Source organism: Cryptomeria japonica, unplaced genomic scaffold (assembly GCF_030272615.1).
Source record: "Cryptomeria japonica unplaced genomic scaffold, Sugi_1.0 HiC_scaffold_720, whole genome shotgun sequence".
Classification (NCBI taxonomy): domain Eukaryota; kingdom Viridiplantae; phylum Streptophyta; class Pinopsida; order Cupressales; family Cupressaceae; genus Cryptomeria; species Cryptomeria japonica.
Genome location: NW_026729501.1, coordinates 15,001 through 30,000, shown reverse-complemented (window position 1 = coordinate 30,000; position 15,000 = coordinate 15,001). Strand labels below are relative to the sequence as shown.

Below are 15,000 nucleotides of genomic sequence, written 5' to 3'. Positions count from 1 at the left end.
GCGAACCTGGGAGCGCTCCGATGTGTGCTCCAAGGTGCGGCGTGCACGAAGTCGGACCCCGGTTTGCCCCGGGTGCGCACCTCGCGTGCACCTTGGTGCGCACACCTTGGCTGGGTTGCGCGCCCTGGTGGGCACCATGGTGCGCACCAAGGAGCGCTCCGAAGTGTGCTCCAAGGTGCGGCGTGCACGAAGTCGGAGCCCGGTTTGCCCCGGGTGCGCACCTCGCGTGCACCTTCGCCGCGGTGGGCACCATGGCGTGCACGAAGTCGGAGCCCGGTTTGCCCCGGGTGCGCACCTCGCGTGCACCTTCGCCGGGGTGGGCACCTTGGTGTGCAGACCTTGGCTGGGTTGCGCGCCCTGGTGGGCACCATGGTGCGCACCAAGGAGCGCTCCGAAGTGTGCTCCAAGGTGCGGCCTGCACGAAGTCGGAGCCCGGTTTGCCCCGGGTGTGCACCTCGGGTGGGCACCTTGGTGCGCATGCCTTGCCTGGGCTGCGCACCAGGGCGGGCTCAAGATGGCACCCGCGTTCCTTTTTTTTCACTATCTTTCAAAACGGAAATTTTAAAATCTCATTTTTTTTTGCCTTTTTCTGGAAATTAGTGAAGGCAGCGCATCAAAGGTGCGCACCTCGCTGCCCACCACGGTGCGCAACGCCGGTGGGCACCCGGGAGTGCTTCGAAGTGTGCTCCAAGGTGCTGCGTGCACGTTGTCGGAGCCCGGTTTGCCCCGGGTGCGCACCTCGCGTGCACCTTCGTCGGGGTGGGCACCTTGGCTGGGTTTGCCCCGGCTGCGCTCCGAAGCGGGGTTATTGGAGCGCCGCCTCTTTTTTTGTCGGAGCGTTTGGTGGGGTTTCTCGCATTGGCTCTTCCGAGGCCCGGTTGCCACCCTGGCGCGCACGAAGTCGGAAGTAGGGTTAATTGCCCGGGTGCGCACCTTTGCCAGGGTGGGCACCTTACCTGGGCTGCGCACCAGGGCGGGCTCAAGATGGCACGCGCGTTCCGTTTTTTTCACTATCTTTCAAAACGGAAATTTTAAAATCTCCTTTTTTTTTTGCCTTTTCTGGAAATTAGTGAAGGCAGCGCATCAAAGGTGCGCACCTCGCTGCCCACCTTGGTGTGCTCTGAGGTGCGCACCCGGGAGCGCTACGAAGTGTGCTCCAAGGTGCGGCGTGCACGTTGTCGGAGCCCGGTTTGCCCCGGGTGCGCACCTCGCCTGCACCTTGGCCGGGGTGGGCACCTTGGCTGGGTTTGCCCAGGGTGCGCTCCGAAGCGGGGTTACTGGAGCGCCCCCTCTTTTTTTGTCAGAGCGTTTGGTGGGGTTTCTCGCATTGGCTCTTCCCAGGCCCGGTTGTTGGGTGCGCTCCCACCCTGGCGCGCGCGAAGTTGGAAGTTGGGTTAATTGCCCGGGCGCGCACCTTCGCCAGGGTGGGCACCTTGGTGCGCACACCTTGGCTGGGCTGCGCACCAGGGCGGGCTCAAGATGGCACCAGCATTCCCTTTTTCTCACTATCTTTCAAAACGGAAATTTTAAAATCTCGTTTTTTTTTTGCCTTTTATGGAAATTAGTGAAGGCATCGCATCAAAGGTGCGCACCTCGCTGCCCACCTTGGTGTGCTCCGAGGTGCCCACCACGGTGCGCAACGCCGGTGCGAACCCGGGAGCGCCCCGATGTGTGCTCCAAGGTGCGGCGTGCACGAAGTCGGACCCCGGTTTGCCCCGGGTGCGCACCTCGCGTGCACCTTGGTGCGCACACCTTGGCTGGGTTGCGCGGCCTGGTGGGCACCATGGTGCGCACCAAGGAGCGCTCCGAAGTGTGCTCCAAGGTGCGGCGTGCACGAAGTCGGAGCCCGGTTTGCCCCGGGTACGCACCTCGCGTGCACCTTCGCCGGGGTGGGCACCTCGGCTGGGTTGCGCGCCCTGGTGCGCACCAAGGAGCGCTCCGAAGTGTGCTCCAAGGTGCGGCGTGCACGAAGTCGGAGCCCGGTTTGCCCCGGGTGCGCACCTTCGCCGCGGTGCGCACCATGGCGTGCACGAAGTCGGAGCCCGGTTTGCCCCGGGTGCGCACCTCGCGTGCACCTTCGGCGGGGTTGCGCGCCCTGGTGGGCACCATGGTGCGCACCAAGGAGCGCTCCGAAGTGTGCTCCAAGGTGCGGCGTGCACGAAGTCGGAGCCCGGTTTGCCCCGGGTGCGCACCTCGCGTGCACCTTCGGCGGGGTTGCGCGCCCTGGTGGGCACCATGGTGCGCACCAAGGAGCGCTCCGAAGTGTGCTCCAAGGTGCGGCGTGCACGAAGTCGGAGCCCGGTTTGCCCCGGGTGCGCACCTCGCGTGCACCTTCGCCGCGGTGGGCACCATGGCGTGCACGAAGTCGGAGCCCGGTTTGCCCCGGGTGCGCACCTCGCGTGCACCTTCGCCGGGGTGGGCACCTCGGCTGGGTTGCGCGCCCTGGTGCGCACCAAGGAGCGCTCCGAAGTGTGCTCCAAGGTGCGGCGTGCACGAAGTCGGAGCCCGGTTTGCCCCGGGTGCGCACCTCGCGTGCACCTTCGCCAGGGTGGGCACCTCGGTGTGCTCCGAGGTGCGAACCCGAGAGCGCTCCGAGGTGCCCACGAAGTCGAAAGTCGGGTTAATTGCATTGTTTTCCCCGGGTGCGCTCCGAGGTGCGCAACATCGGCGCGCACCAAGGAGGGCTCCGAAGTGTGCTCCAAGGTGCGCACGATGGCGTGCACCTCTGGTGCGCACGATTCGGAGCTCGGTTTGACCGGGGTGCGCACACCTTGGCTGGGTTGCGCACCTTTTGTGCGCTCCAAGGTGCGCACGAAGTCGGAGCTCGGTTTGCCCCGGGTGCGCACCTTCGCCAGGGTGCGCACCTTGATGCGCACGCCTTGGCTGGGCTGCGCACCTTGGTGGGCGCCATGGTGCGCACCTTTCGTGCGCTCCAAGGTGCGCACGAAGTCGGAGCTCGGTTTGCCCCGGGTGCGCACCTTGGTGGGCGCCATGGTGCACTCCGAGGTGCCCAAGATTGGTGCGCACCAAGGAGCGCTCCGAAGTGCGCTCCAAGGTGCGCGCGAAGTCGAAAGTTGGGTTAATTGTCCGGTTTGCCTCGGGTGCGCACCTTGCGTGCACCTTCGCCAGGGTGGGCGCCTTGGTGCGCACACCTTGGCTGGGCTGCGCACACCTTGGCACCCGCGTTTCCTTCATTTTAAATTTTTTTTTTTTACAATCTCTCAAGTGGGAAATTCTATAATCTCAACTTTTTTTGCCTTTTCAGGAAACTTTTGAATGGAGCGCATCATTGGTGCGCTCCGAAGTGTGCTCCAAAGCTCTCTCCAGCTGCGTGCACCTGCCCCGGCCGCGCACCCGGCCCCGCCCAGCTTCGCTCACCTGTCCCGGGCGTCTGGTGCGGAACCTTAGAGTAAGAAACATCACCGTGCACCTTGGCCAACGTGCGCGACTCGACCGAGCGCGCACTGGCCGAGGTGCACACCGATTTCACCTGGGTGCGCGCGCAGCACCTCGGGCGCACCGGGGTGCGCGCACAACGCCCGGGTTGCACCGTGGCCTGTGTGCTCGGGGCGCCTCGGGTGCGCGCTCGGTGTCGCCCCCGCGCGCGCGGTAGTGCGGGCAGCGCACCCCGGCCCGGCCCGGCCCCGACGAGAACGCAAACGGGCAAAAGGTTTATTCAAATAGCATTGCGACGCCCGGCGAAAAACTAAAAAAGGGTGCAACACCGGGACTTCCCGGGAGGTCACCCATCCCAGTACTACTCCGGCCCAAGCGCGCTTAACTGCGGAGTTCTGATGGGATCCGGTGCACTAACGCTGGTATGATCGCACCCGTTATGAGCTTGTCGCAGTGTGTACTTAGCAAACCGCGACCCACGTGCGAATCCACCCCGGCCACCCACCCCCGTCGAGGTGCACACCCTCCCTCGCGAAGTGCGCCCCGTTCGCCAAGTGTGAGCCCTGCCCGGGTGCGCGCACCTTGCTAGGGCGTCGGGTGTGCACCCGGCCCGGCCTACGTGCGTGCACCTGGAGGGGGCGTCGTGTGCGTGCAGTGTCCCGTCTGCAACGCGGTGCCCACACACCACCTCGGGCGCAACGACCTGCGCTCACATGTGGGCCGAGTGCACCTTGGTGCATGTTCGGGGCGCCTCGGGTGCACGCTCGATCTTGCCCCGGTGCACCAAGGCGCTCGGTTTGCCCCGGGTGCGCACTTGGTGCAAGGTGGGCACCCAAAATAGGGATCAAGCACCAAAACACAAGTTTCGGGATGCAAAATGGGACCCAAGGACCACAAATGCGTTCCAAGACCCATGATGGGTCCACGAGAACAAAAATGTGTTCCGAGACTTAATAAACAAATATTGGGTTTTAGGAGAAGAAACATGCTCTGATGCCCAAAACGAGAATCGACCCCGAAAAGGCCACAGGCCAAAAGTGGGATGCGAGACAAAAAAAAATGGGACCCGAGGACCAAAATTGGGTTCCCAGGTCGAAGACAGGGCAACCGGACAAGAAACGACCTCTAAGGCTCGAAATGAGTCCCGACGACTAAAACTTGACAAGAAGCACCCATCAGGCACCCAACTCGACACCCATGGGATGCCGACCCACCCGGGCTTCCACCTAGCACACCTTGGCACCCACCCACCCTCGCACCCAACCTCGCACCCAACTTAGCACCTTTGAACCCACATTGGCACTCACCCTGACCCTGGCACCTTGGAACCCACATTGGCACTCACCTTGACCCTGGCACCCACCTTTGCACTCACCTTGGGACCCACCCTGGCTCCCACCTCGGCACCCACCCAGACACCCACCTTGGTTCCTTGGCACCCACCTTGGATCCTTGGCACCCACCCCGACACCCACCTTGGCACGCAACTTGGCTACTTGCCACCCACCTTGGCTCCTTGACGCCCACCCCGACAACCACCCCGTGACCTACCCTGGCTAGGGTTGGTGCACACCCACCCTGGTGCCCACCTTGGCACCCACCCTATGACCCACCTTGGCACGCACCTTAGTACCCACCCCGTTACCCACCCTAGGACCCACCCCGTGACCCACCTTGGCCAGGGTGGGTGCACCCACCCTGGTGCCCACCTTGGCACCCACCCATCCTAGCACCCAGCCTGTGACCGGGCTTGGAACCCAACCTTGCACCCGCACCCGTCTTGGCCAGTGTGGGTGCGCACCCATCCTGGCACCCACGTTGTGACACACCCTTTAACCCACGCACCCTAGCACCCACGTTGGCACCCACCTTGGAACCCAACCTAGCAACTTGGCACCCACCCCGTGACCCACCTTGGCATCCACCATAGCAGTCGCCGACTTGGCACCCACCTCGGCACCCACCTTGACACTTGTGGACCCACCTTGCCACTCACCCTAGCATCGACCCATCCTAGCACCCACCCTGGCACCTTTGCACCCTAGCACTCACCCATCCTAGCACCTAACCTGTGACCCACCTTGACACTCACCCTCGCACCCACCTTGGAACCCAACCTAGCACCCACCCACCCTGACACCAACCCTAGCACCTACCCACCCTTGCACCCACCCTGTGACCCATCTTGGCACCCACCCATCCTACCACTCAACCTATCACCCACCTTCTCACCCACCTTGGCATCCACCTTAGCACCCACCCACACTGGCACCTTGGCACCCACCTCGGGCAAGGTGGGTGCACACCCACCCTGGCACCCAATTTAGAACCCACCGAGCATGTTACCCACCTTGGCACCCACATTGCAGCCCACCCTAGTACCCACCCTATGACCCACATTGGCATCCACACCCTAGCACCCAGGCACCTCGACACCCGCCTTGACACCCACCCTAGCACTGAACCTGTGACCCACCTTGGAACTCACCCTAGAACCCACCCACCCTGTGAACCACCTTGGCATCCACCTTAGCACCCACCCACCTTGGCACCCACTCTAGCACTCACCCATCCTAACACCCAACTTGTTACCCACCTTGGCACCCGCCCTCGCGTCCACCTTGAAACCCACCCTAGCACCCACCCACGCAGGAGCCCACCTTGGCACCCAACCTAACACCCACGCATCCTGGCACCCAACTTGTGACCCACCTTGGAACCCACCCTAGTACCCACCTTTGAACCCACTATATCACCAACCCACCTTGGCACCCACCCTATGACCCTCTTTGGAATCCACCCTAGCACGCACCCACCCTGGCACCCACCATGGAGCGCACCCTAGCACCCACCCACCTCGGCACGCACCTCAACACCCACCTTGGTGTGCGCACTGCGCCAACCTCTCAAAGACCCTATGTGGTGCGCTCCAAAGTGTACACCTTTGGTGCGCTCCAAGGTGCGCACCTTTGGTGCACACCGAGGTGCACACCAAAGTGTGCACCGAGGTGAGCACCAAAGTGCACTCCAGGGTGCACACCAAGGCGTGCACCTTTGGTGCGGTCAATGCAAACGAATTCGGAAGTTGGGGTCGATGTCCTAATCGCTGCTGCAGACTACACGTATGAGAATCGGACAAATAGCTTTATATAGGGGAGGTGTTGCGTTTGATGGGTCGACTCCCCTGGTTGTGTGCACTGCACCAACTTCAAAGACCCTGTCTTGTTTAAGAAGTCAAAAGTTGGGGTGGATGTCCTAATCATTGCTGCAGTCTACGCATGTATGAGAATCAGACAAATAGCTTATATAGGGGAGGTGTTGCATTCGGTGGGTTGACTCCCCTGGTTGTGCGCACTGCGCCAACCTCAAAGACCCCGCATAGCAGAAGAAGTCGGAAGTCGGATTTTGGTGAGCACCAAGGCGTGCACCTTTGGTGCGGTCAACGCAGACGAATTCAGAAGTTGGGGTGGATGTCCTAATCGTTGTTGCAGGCTACACATGTATGAGAATCAGACAAATAGCTTATATAGGGGAGGTGTTGGGTTTGATGGGTCAACTCCCTTGGTTGTGCGCATTACGCCAACCTCAAAGACCTTGTTTTCGTTAAGAAGTCAAAAGTTGGGGTCAATGTCCTAATGGCTCCTGCAGGCTACACATGTATGAGAATCGGACAAATAGCTTATATAGGGGAGGTGTTGGGTTTGATGGGTCGACTCCCCTGGTTGTGCGCATTACGTCAACCTCAAAGACCTTGTTTTCGTTAAGAAGTCAAAAGTTGGGGTCGATGTCCTAATTGCTCCTGTAGACTACACATGTATGAGAATCAGACAAATAGCTTATATAGGGGAGGTGTTGGGTTTGATGGGTTGACTCCCCTAGTTGTTCGCATTACACCAACCTCAAAGACCTTGTTTTCGTTTAGAAGCCGAAAGTTGGGGTCGATGTCCTAATTGCTCCTGCAGGCTACGCATGTATGAGAATCAGACAAATAGCTTATATAGGGGAGGTGTTGGGTTTGATGGGTCGACTCCCCTGGTTGTGCGCATTGCGCCAACCTCAAAGACCCTGCATTGCGGATGAAGTCGAAAGTCAGAGTTTGGTGTGCTACAAGGTGTGGTCGAAGGTGCTCACCTAGGTGTGCACCTTTGGAGCACAGGAAAAGTGCCCTCCAAAAGTGCGCACCTTTGGAGTGCACAAAAGTGCCCTCCAAAAGTGCGCACCTTTGGAGCGCAGAAAAGTGCCCTCCAAAAAGTGCCCTCCAAAAGTGCGCACCTTTGGAGCGCAGAAAAGTGCCCTCCAAAAAGTGCCCTCCAAAAGTGCGCACCTTTGGAGCGCAGAAAAGTGCCCTCCAAAAAGTGCCCTCCAAAAGTGCGCACCTTTGGAGCGCAGAAAAGTGCCCTCCAAAAAGTGCCCTCCAAAAGTGCGCACCTTTGGAGCGCAGAAAAGTGCCCTCCAAAAAGTGCCCTCCAAAAGTGCGCACCTTTGGAGCGCAGAAAAGTGCCCTCCAAAAAGTGCCCTCCAAAAGTGCGCACCTTTGGAGCGCAGAAAAGTGCCCTCCAAAAAGTGCCCTCCAAAAGTGCGCACCTTTGGAGCGCAGAAAAGTGCCCTCCAAAAAGTGCCCTCCAAAAGTGCGCACCTTTGGAGCGCAGAAAAGTGCCCTCCAAAAAGTGCCCTCCAAAAGTGCGCACCTTTGGAGCGCAGAAAAGTGCCCTCCAAAAAGTGCCCTCCAAAAGTGCGCACCTTTGGAGCGCAGAAAAGTGCCCTCCAAAAAGTGCCCTCCAAAAGTGCGCACCTTTGGAGCGCAGAAAAGTGCCCTCCAAAAGTGCGCACCTTTGGAGCGCACAAAAGTGCCCTCCAAAAGTGCGCACTTTTGGTGCGCACCAAGGCGCTGGTTCGGTCGTTGCAGGCGAGTTCGGAAGTTGGGGTCGATGTCCTGAGCGGAGGTGCAAACTACACAGGTGTCGGAATCGGACAAATAGCTTATATAGGGGAGGTGTATGCTTCGATGGGTCGACTCCCCAGGTTGAGCGCACCGCGCCAACCTCAAAGACCCTACGGTATGGATGAAGTCGGAAGTTGGGTCCGATGACCGATTCGATTAGTAGGTATGCTCATGAGGTCGGAATTTGGGTCCGATGACCTGCCATGTGCAGGAAGGCGAATGTTGACACTGTGCGTTGCAAGGTGCACACCAAGGCGCTGGTGCGGTCTTTTTAGTCGAGTTCGGAAGTTGGGGTCGATGTCCTGATCGGAGGTGCAAGCTACACAGGTGTGGGAATCGGACAAATAGCTTATATAGGGGAGGTGTATGCTTCGTTGGGTCGACTCCCCGGGTTGAGCGCACCGCGCCAACCTCAAAGACCCTACGGTATGGATGAAGTCGGAAGTTGGGTCCGATGACCGATTCGATATGTAGGCATACTCGCGAGGTCGGAATTTGGGTCCGATGACCTGCCACGTGCAGGAAGGCGAATGTTGGCACTGTGCGTTGCAAGGTGCGCACCAAGGCGCTGGTTCGGTCGTTGGAGGCGAGTTCGGAAGTTGGGGTCGATGTCTTGATCGGAGGTGCAAACTACACAGGTGTGGGAATCGGACAAATAGCTTATATAGGGGAGGTGTATGCTTCGTTGGGTCGACTCCCCGGGTTGAGCGCACCGCGCCAACCTCAAAGACCCTACGGTATGGATGAAGTCGGAAGTTGGGTCCGATGACCGATTCGATATGTAGGCATACTCGCGAGGTCGGAATTTGGGTCCGATGACCTGCCATGTGCAGGAAGGCGAATGTTGGGACTGTGCGTCGCAAGGTGCGCACCAAGGCGCTGGTGCCGTCGTTGCAGTCGAGTTCGGAAGTTGGGGTCGATGTCCTGGTCAGAGGTGCAAACTACACAGGTGTGGGAATCGGACAAATAGCTTATATAGGGGAGGTGTATGCTTCGATGGGTCGACTCCCTGGGTTGAGCGCACCGCGCCAACCTCAAAGACCCTACAGTATGGATGAAGTCGGAAGTTGGGTCCGATGACCGATTCGATACGTAGGCATATTGGCGAGGTCTGAATTTGTGTCCGATGACCTGCCATGCGCAGGAAGGCGGAATTTGGGTCCGATGACCGAGTTGATGGCGTGCCATGCGCAGAAAGGCGGAATTTGGGTCCGATGACCGAGTTGATGTTGATGGCCCGCCATGCACAGGAAGGCGGAATTTGGGTCCGATGACCGATTTGAAGGCGTGCCATACGCAAAAAGGCGGAGTTTGGGTCCGATGACCGAGTTGATATTGATGGCCCGCCATGCGCAGGAAGGCGGAATTTGGGTCCGATGACCTGACATACGCATGGAGTCCGACTCGGGGGCCGATGTTCGATTCGATGACTTGCATTGTGGGTAAAGTCGGAAGTTGTGGTCTTTGACCCGATTCGATGACCAGACTTCGGCTGCTTGAGAATCGGACAAATAACTTATATAGGGGAGGTAGTGTTCTCGAGCATCCTCCCCCCGTGCCCGTTTATGTCGATTGATGCTGGTGCTCGACTGGTTGGAGCGCTCGGATGCAAAAATCTTGCACCAGGATTTATCGATTGTGATGGACACGGCAAGTCTCCTGATTGCTATGCAGGAGCTCATCGTGAATCTCTATGCGGCCTTGGTATGGACTCGACCTGCGGAATGGTTCGGCAATGGTAGTCGCTCCAACACGTCCTTGCAATGGCCACAGAGGTGATTCGACTAGAGCTCCAGTCTAGCTTTTGGGTTGCTTGGCGGACTGGTATAGCCGCGATCGAGTTCCGGCCATGAACGTTTTAGATAGCTCTTGGGCTTTCTGGGACGGAAGTCGGAAGTTTGGGCTGTTGTCCGATTTGATGACCATTCTTCGGATGTGTGAGAATCGGACAAATAACTTATATAGGGGACTGTGTTGTCTCACGCAGCCCCCTCCGTGCCCCTCTATCTCGACCGATGTTGGTGCTTGAAAGGGTTGGGATCGCTCGGATTTATAAACGTGCACCACCATTTGTCGAGTGTGAGGGACGCGGCAGGTCTCCTAAATGCTATGCGGGCGCTCTCTGAGAATCTCTATCCGGCCTCGACACAGACTAGTCTTGCTGAATGGTTTGGCACTGGTAGTCGATCCAACACGTCGTTGTTGTGGCCGCCTAGGCGATTCGATTCGAGCCCCCGTCTAGCTTTTGGGTTGCTTGGCGGATTTTGCCCTATCCGCAAGTGAGCTCGGTCCCTAAACGTTCGAGAAACCCGATTGCTATGCGCCGACTCTCTTTCTTGCGAGCCTCCATCTAGCTTTTGGGTCTCTACGGAACGGAAGTCGGAATCTGGGACCGTTGTTTGATTCGACGAGGCAGACTACGGTTGTGCGAGAATCGGACAAATAACTTATATAGGGGAGGTGTTGACTGGAGCATTCTCCCCCGTGCCCCTCTAACTCGACCAATGCTGGCGCTCGAACGGTGGTAGCGCTCGGATTTTCATTGAGCGCCAGCATTGGTCGATTTAGAGGGGCATGCGAGATTCCCGAATGCTATGCGAGGGCTCTAACGGAAATGTCTATTGGTTTCGGTATGGATGCAATTGCGAGTGGTTCGGCAAAGGTAGTCGTTCCGATGCGTCCATGTCGTGGCCAAATCGATAATTCGATTTGAGCCCTCGTATAGCATTTGGGTCTCTCGATGTGATTCCGCATTCCAGTCCCTTTGGGCACTGCTTGAGCCGCATCCCAGGGGGTTCCCTTCCCAATAATCTGCCTCGCAACCCGATTGCTATGCGGTGAGGCTCCTCGGCCGCCTCGGAACTATCTGTGTATCAGACGCATCGCGGGATAAGGGGTTGGCAACGGTAGTCGCCCCAAGCGCGTCCGATGCTTGGACCATTCCGAGGCGGCCCTGAAGCCTCTTCCGTCTAGCCGTTGGGTCCTTCTCGCCGCATCCCTCGCCTCGCACCCCGATTGCTATGCGGTGAGGCTCCTCGGCCGCCTCGGAACTATCTGTGTATCGGACGCGTCGCGGGATAAGGGGTTGTCACTGGTAGTCGCCCCAAGCGCGTCCGATGCTTGGACCATTCCGAGGCGGCCCTGAAGCCTCTTCCGTCTAGCCGTTGGGTCCTTCTCGCCGCATCCCTCGCCTCGCACCCCGATTGCTATGCGGTGAGGCTCCTCGGCCGCCTCGGAACTATCTGTGTATCGGACGCGTCGCGGGATAAGGGGTTGTCATTGGTAGTCGCCCCAAGCGCGTCCGATGCTTGGACCATTCCGAGGCGGCCCTGAAGCCTCTTCCGTCTAGCCGTTGGGTCCTTCTCGCCGCATCCCTCGCCTCGCACCCCGATTGCTATGCGGTGAGGCTCCTCGGCCGCCTCGGAACTATCTGTGTATCGGACGCGTCGCGGGATAAGGGGTTGTCACTGGTAGTCGCCCCAAGCGCGTCCGATGCTTGGACCATTCCGAGGCGGCCCTGAAGCCTCTTCCGTCTAGCCGTTGGGTCCTTCTCGCCGCATCCCTCGCCTCGCACCCCGATTGCTATGCGGTGAGGCTCCTCAGCCGCCTCGGAACTATCTGTGTATCGGACGCGTCGCGGGATAAGGGGTTGTCACTGGTAGTCGCCCCAAGCGCGTTCGATGCTTGGACCATTCCGAGGCGGCCCTGAAGCCTCTTCCGTCTAGCCGTTGGGTCCTTCTCGCCGCATCCCTCGCCTCGCACCCCGATTGCTATGCGGTGAGGCTCCTCGGCCGCCTTGGAACTATCTGTGTATCGGACGCGTCGCGGGATAAGGGGTTGTCACTGGTAGTCGCCCCAAGCGCGTCCGATGCTTGGACCATTCCGAGGCGGACCCGAAGCCTCTTCCGTCTAGCCGTTGGGTCCTTCTCGCCGCATCCTTCGCCTCGCACCCCGATTGCTATGCGGTGAGGCTCCTCGGCCGCCTCGGAACTATCTGTGTATCGGACGCGTCGCGGGATAAGGGGTTGTCACTAGTAGTCGCCCCAAGCGCGTCCGATGCTTGGACCATTCCGAGGCGGACCCGAAGCCTCTTCCGTCTAGCCGTTGGGTCCTTCTCGCCGCATCCCTCGCCTCGCACCCCGATTGCTATGCGGTGAGGCTCCTCGGCCGCCTTGGAACTATCTGTGTATCGGACGCGTCGCGGGATAAGGGGTTGTCACTGGTAGTCGCCCCAAGCGCGTCCGATGCTTGGACCATTCCGAGGCGGACCCGAAGCCTCTTCCGTCTAGCCGTTGGGTCCTTCTCGCCGCATCCCTCGCCTCGCACCCCGATTGCTATGCGGTGAGGCTCCTCGGCCGCCTTGGAACTATCTGTGTATCGGACGCGTCGCGGGATAAGGGGTTGTCACTGGTAGTCGCCCCAAGCGCGTCCGATGCTTGGACCATTCCGAGGCGGACCCGAAGCCTCTTCCGTCTAGCCGTTGGGTCCTTCTCGCCGCATCCCTCGCCTCGCACCCCGATTGCTATGCGGTGAGGCTCCTCGGCCGCCTTGGAACTATCTGTGTATCGGACGCGTCGCGGGATAAGGGGTTGTCACTGGTAGTCGCCCCAAGCGCGTCCGATGCTTGGACCATTCCGAGGCGGCCCCGAAGCCTCTTCCGTGTAGCCGTTGGGTCGTTCTCGCCGCATCCCTCGCCTCGCACCCCGATTGCTATGCGGTGAGGCTCCTCGGCCGCCTTGGAACTATCTGTGTATCGGACGCGTCGTGGGATAAGGGGTTGTCACTGGTAGTCGCCCCAAGCGCGTCCGATGCTTGGACCATTCCGAGGCGGCCCCGAAGCCTCTTCCGTGTAGCCGTTGGGTCCTTCTCGCCGCATCCCTCGCCTCGCACCCCGATTGCTATGCGGTGAGGCTCCTCGGCCGCCTTGGAACTATCTGTGTATCGGACGCGTCGCGGGATAAGGGGTTGTCACTGGTAGTCGCCCCAAGCGCGTCCGATGCTTGGACCATTCCGAGGCGGACCTGAAGCCTCTTCCCTCTAGCCGTTGGGGCTTTCTCGCCGCATCCCTCGCCTCGCACCCTGATTGCTATGCTGTGAGGCTCCTCGGCCGCCTTGGAACTATCTGTGTATCGGACGCATCGCGGGATAAGGGGTTGGCAGTGGTAGTCGCCCCAAGCGCATCCGATGCTTGGACCATTCCGAGGCGGCCCTGCAGCCTCTTCCGTCTAGCCGTTGGGGCCATCTCGCCGCATCCCCCACCTCGCACCACGATTGCTATGCGGTGAGGCTCCTTGGCCGCCTCGGAACTATCTGTGTATCGGACGCATCGCGGGATAAGGGGTTGTCACTGGTAGTCGCCCCAAGCGCGTCCGATGCTTGGACTATTCCGAGGCGGCCCTGCAGCCTCTTCCGTCTAGCCGTTGGGGCCATCTCGCTGCATCCCCCACCTCCTCGGCCGCCTCGGAACTATCTGTGTATCGGACGCATCGCGGGATAAGGGGTTGGCAGTGGTAGTCGCCCCAAGCGCGTCCGATGCTTGGACTATTCCGAGGCAGCCCTGCAGCCTCTTCCGTCTAGCCTTTGGGGCCATCTCGCCGCATCCCTCGCCTCGCACCCCGATTGCTATGCGGTGAGGCTCCTCGGCCGCCTGGGAACTATCTTCGTATCGGACGCATCGCGGGATAAGGGGTTGTCACTGGTAGTCGCCCCAAGCGCGTCCGATGCTTGGACTATTCCGAGGCGGCCCTGTGGCCTCTTCCGTCTAGCCGTTGGGGCCATCTCGCCGCATTCCCCACCTCGCACCCCGATTGCTATGCGGTGAGGCTCTTCGGCCGCCTTGGAACTATCTTCGTATCGGACGCATCGCGGGATAAGGGGTTGTCACTGGTAGTGGCCCCAAGCGCGTCCGATGCTTGGACTATTCCGAGGCGGCCCTGCAGCCTCTTCTGTCTAGCCGTTGGGGCCATCTCGCCGCATCCCCCACCTCGCACCCCGATTGCTATGCGGTGAGGCTCCTCGGCCGCCTTGGAACTATCTTCGTATCGGACGCATCGCGGGATAAGGGGTTGTCACTGGTAGTCGCCCCAAGCGCGTCCGATGCTTGGACTATTCCGACGCGGCCCTGTGGCCTCTTCCGTCTAGCCGTTGGGGCCATCTCGCCGCATCCCCCACCTCGCACCCCGATTGCTATGCGGTGAGGCTCCTCGGCCGCCTTGGAACCATCTTCGTATCGGACGCATCGCGGGATAGGGGGCTGTCACTGGTAGTCGCCCCAAGCGTGTCCGATGCTTGGACCATTCCTAGGCGGCCCTGAAGCCTCTTCCGTCTAGCCGTTGGGGCCTTCCCGCCCCATCCCTCGCCTCGCACCCCCGATTGCTATGCGGTGAGGCTCCTCGGCCGCCTTGGAACCATCTGTGTATCGGACGCATCGCGGGATAAGGGGTTGGCACTGGCAGTCGCCCCAAGCGCGTCCGATGCTTGGACCATTCCGAGGTGGCCCTGAAGCCTCTTCCGTCTAGCCGTTGGGGCCTTCCCGCCCCATCCCTCGCCTCGCACCCCGATTGATATGCGGTGAGGCTCCTCGGCCGCCTTGGAACTATCTGTGTATCGGACGCATCGCGGGATAAGGGGTTGGCACTGGTAGTCGTCCCAATCGCATCCGA

At 60.1% G+C, this 15,000-nt stretch overlaps 1 non-coding gene across 1 annotated transcript; it reads right to left on the bottom strand.

The window, feature by feature from the left end:
- Nucleotides 1-3,713: 3,713 nt before the first annotated feature.
- Nucleotides 3,714-3,832, bottom strand: LOC131872672 (5S ribosomal RNA). Its single transcript, XR_009370785.1, has one exon. It is a non-coding gene; the product is annotated as a 5S ribosomal RNA (ribosomal RNA).
- Nucleotides 3,833-15,000: the final 11,168 nt, after the last annotated feature.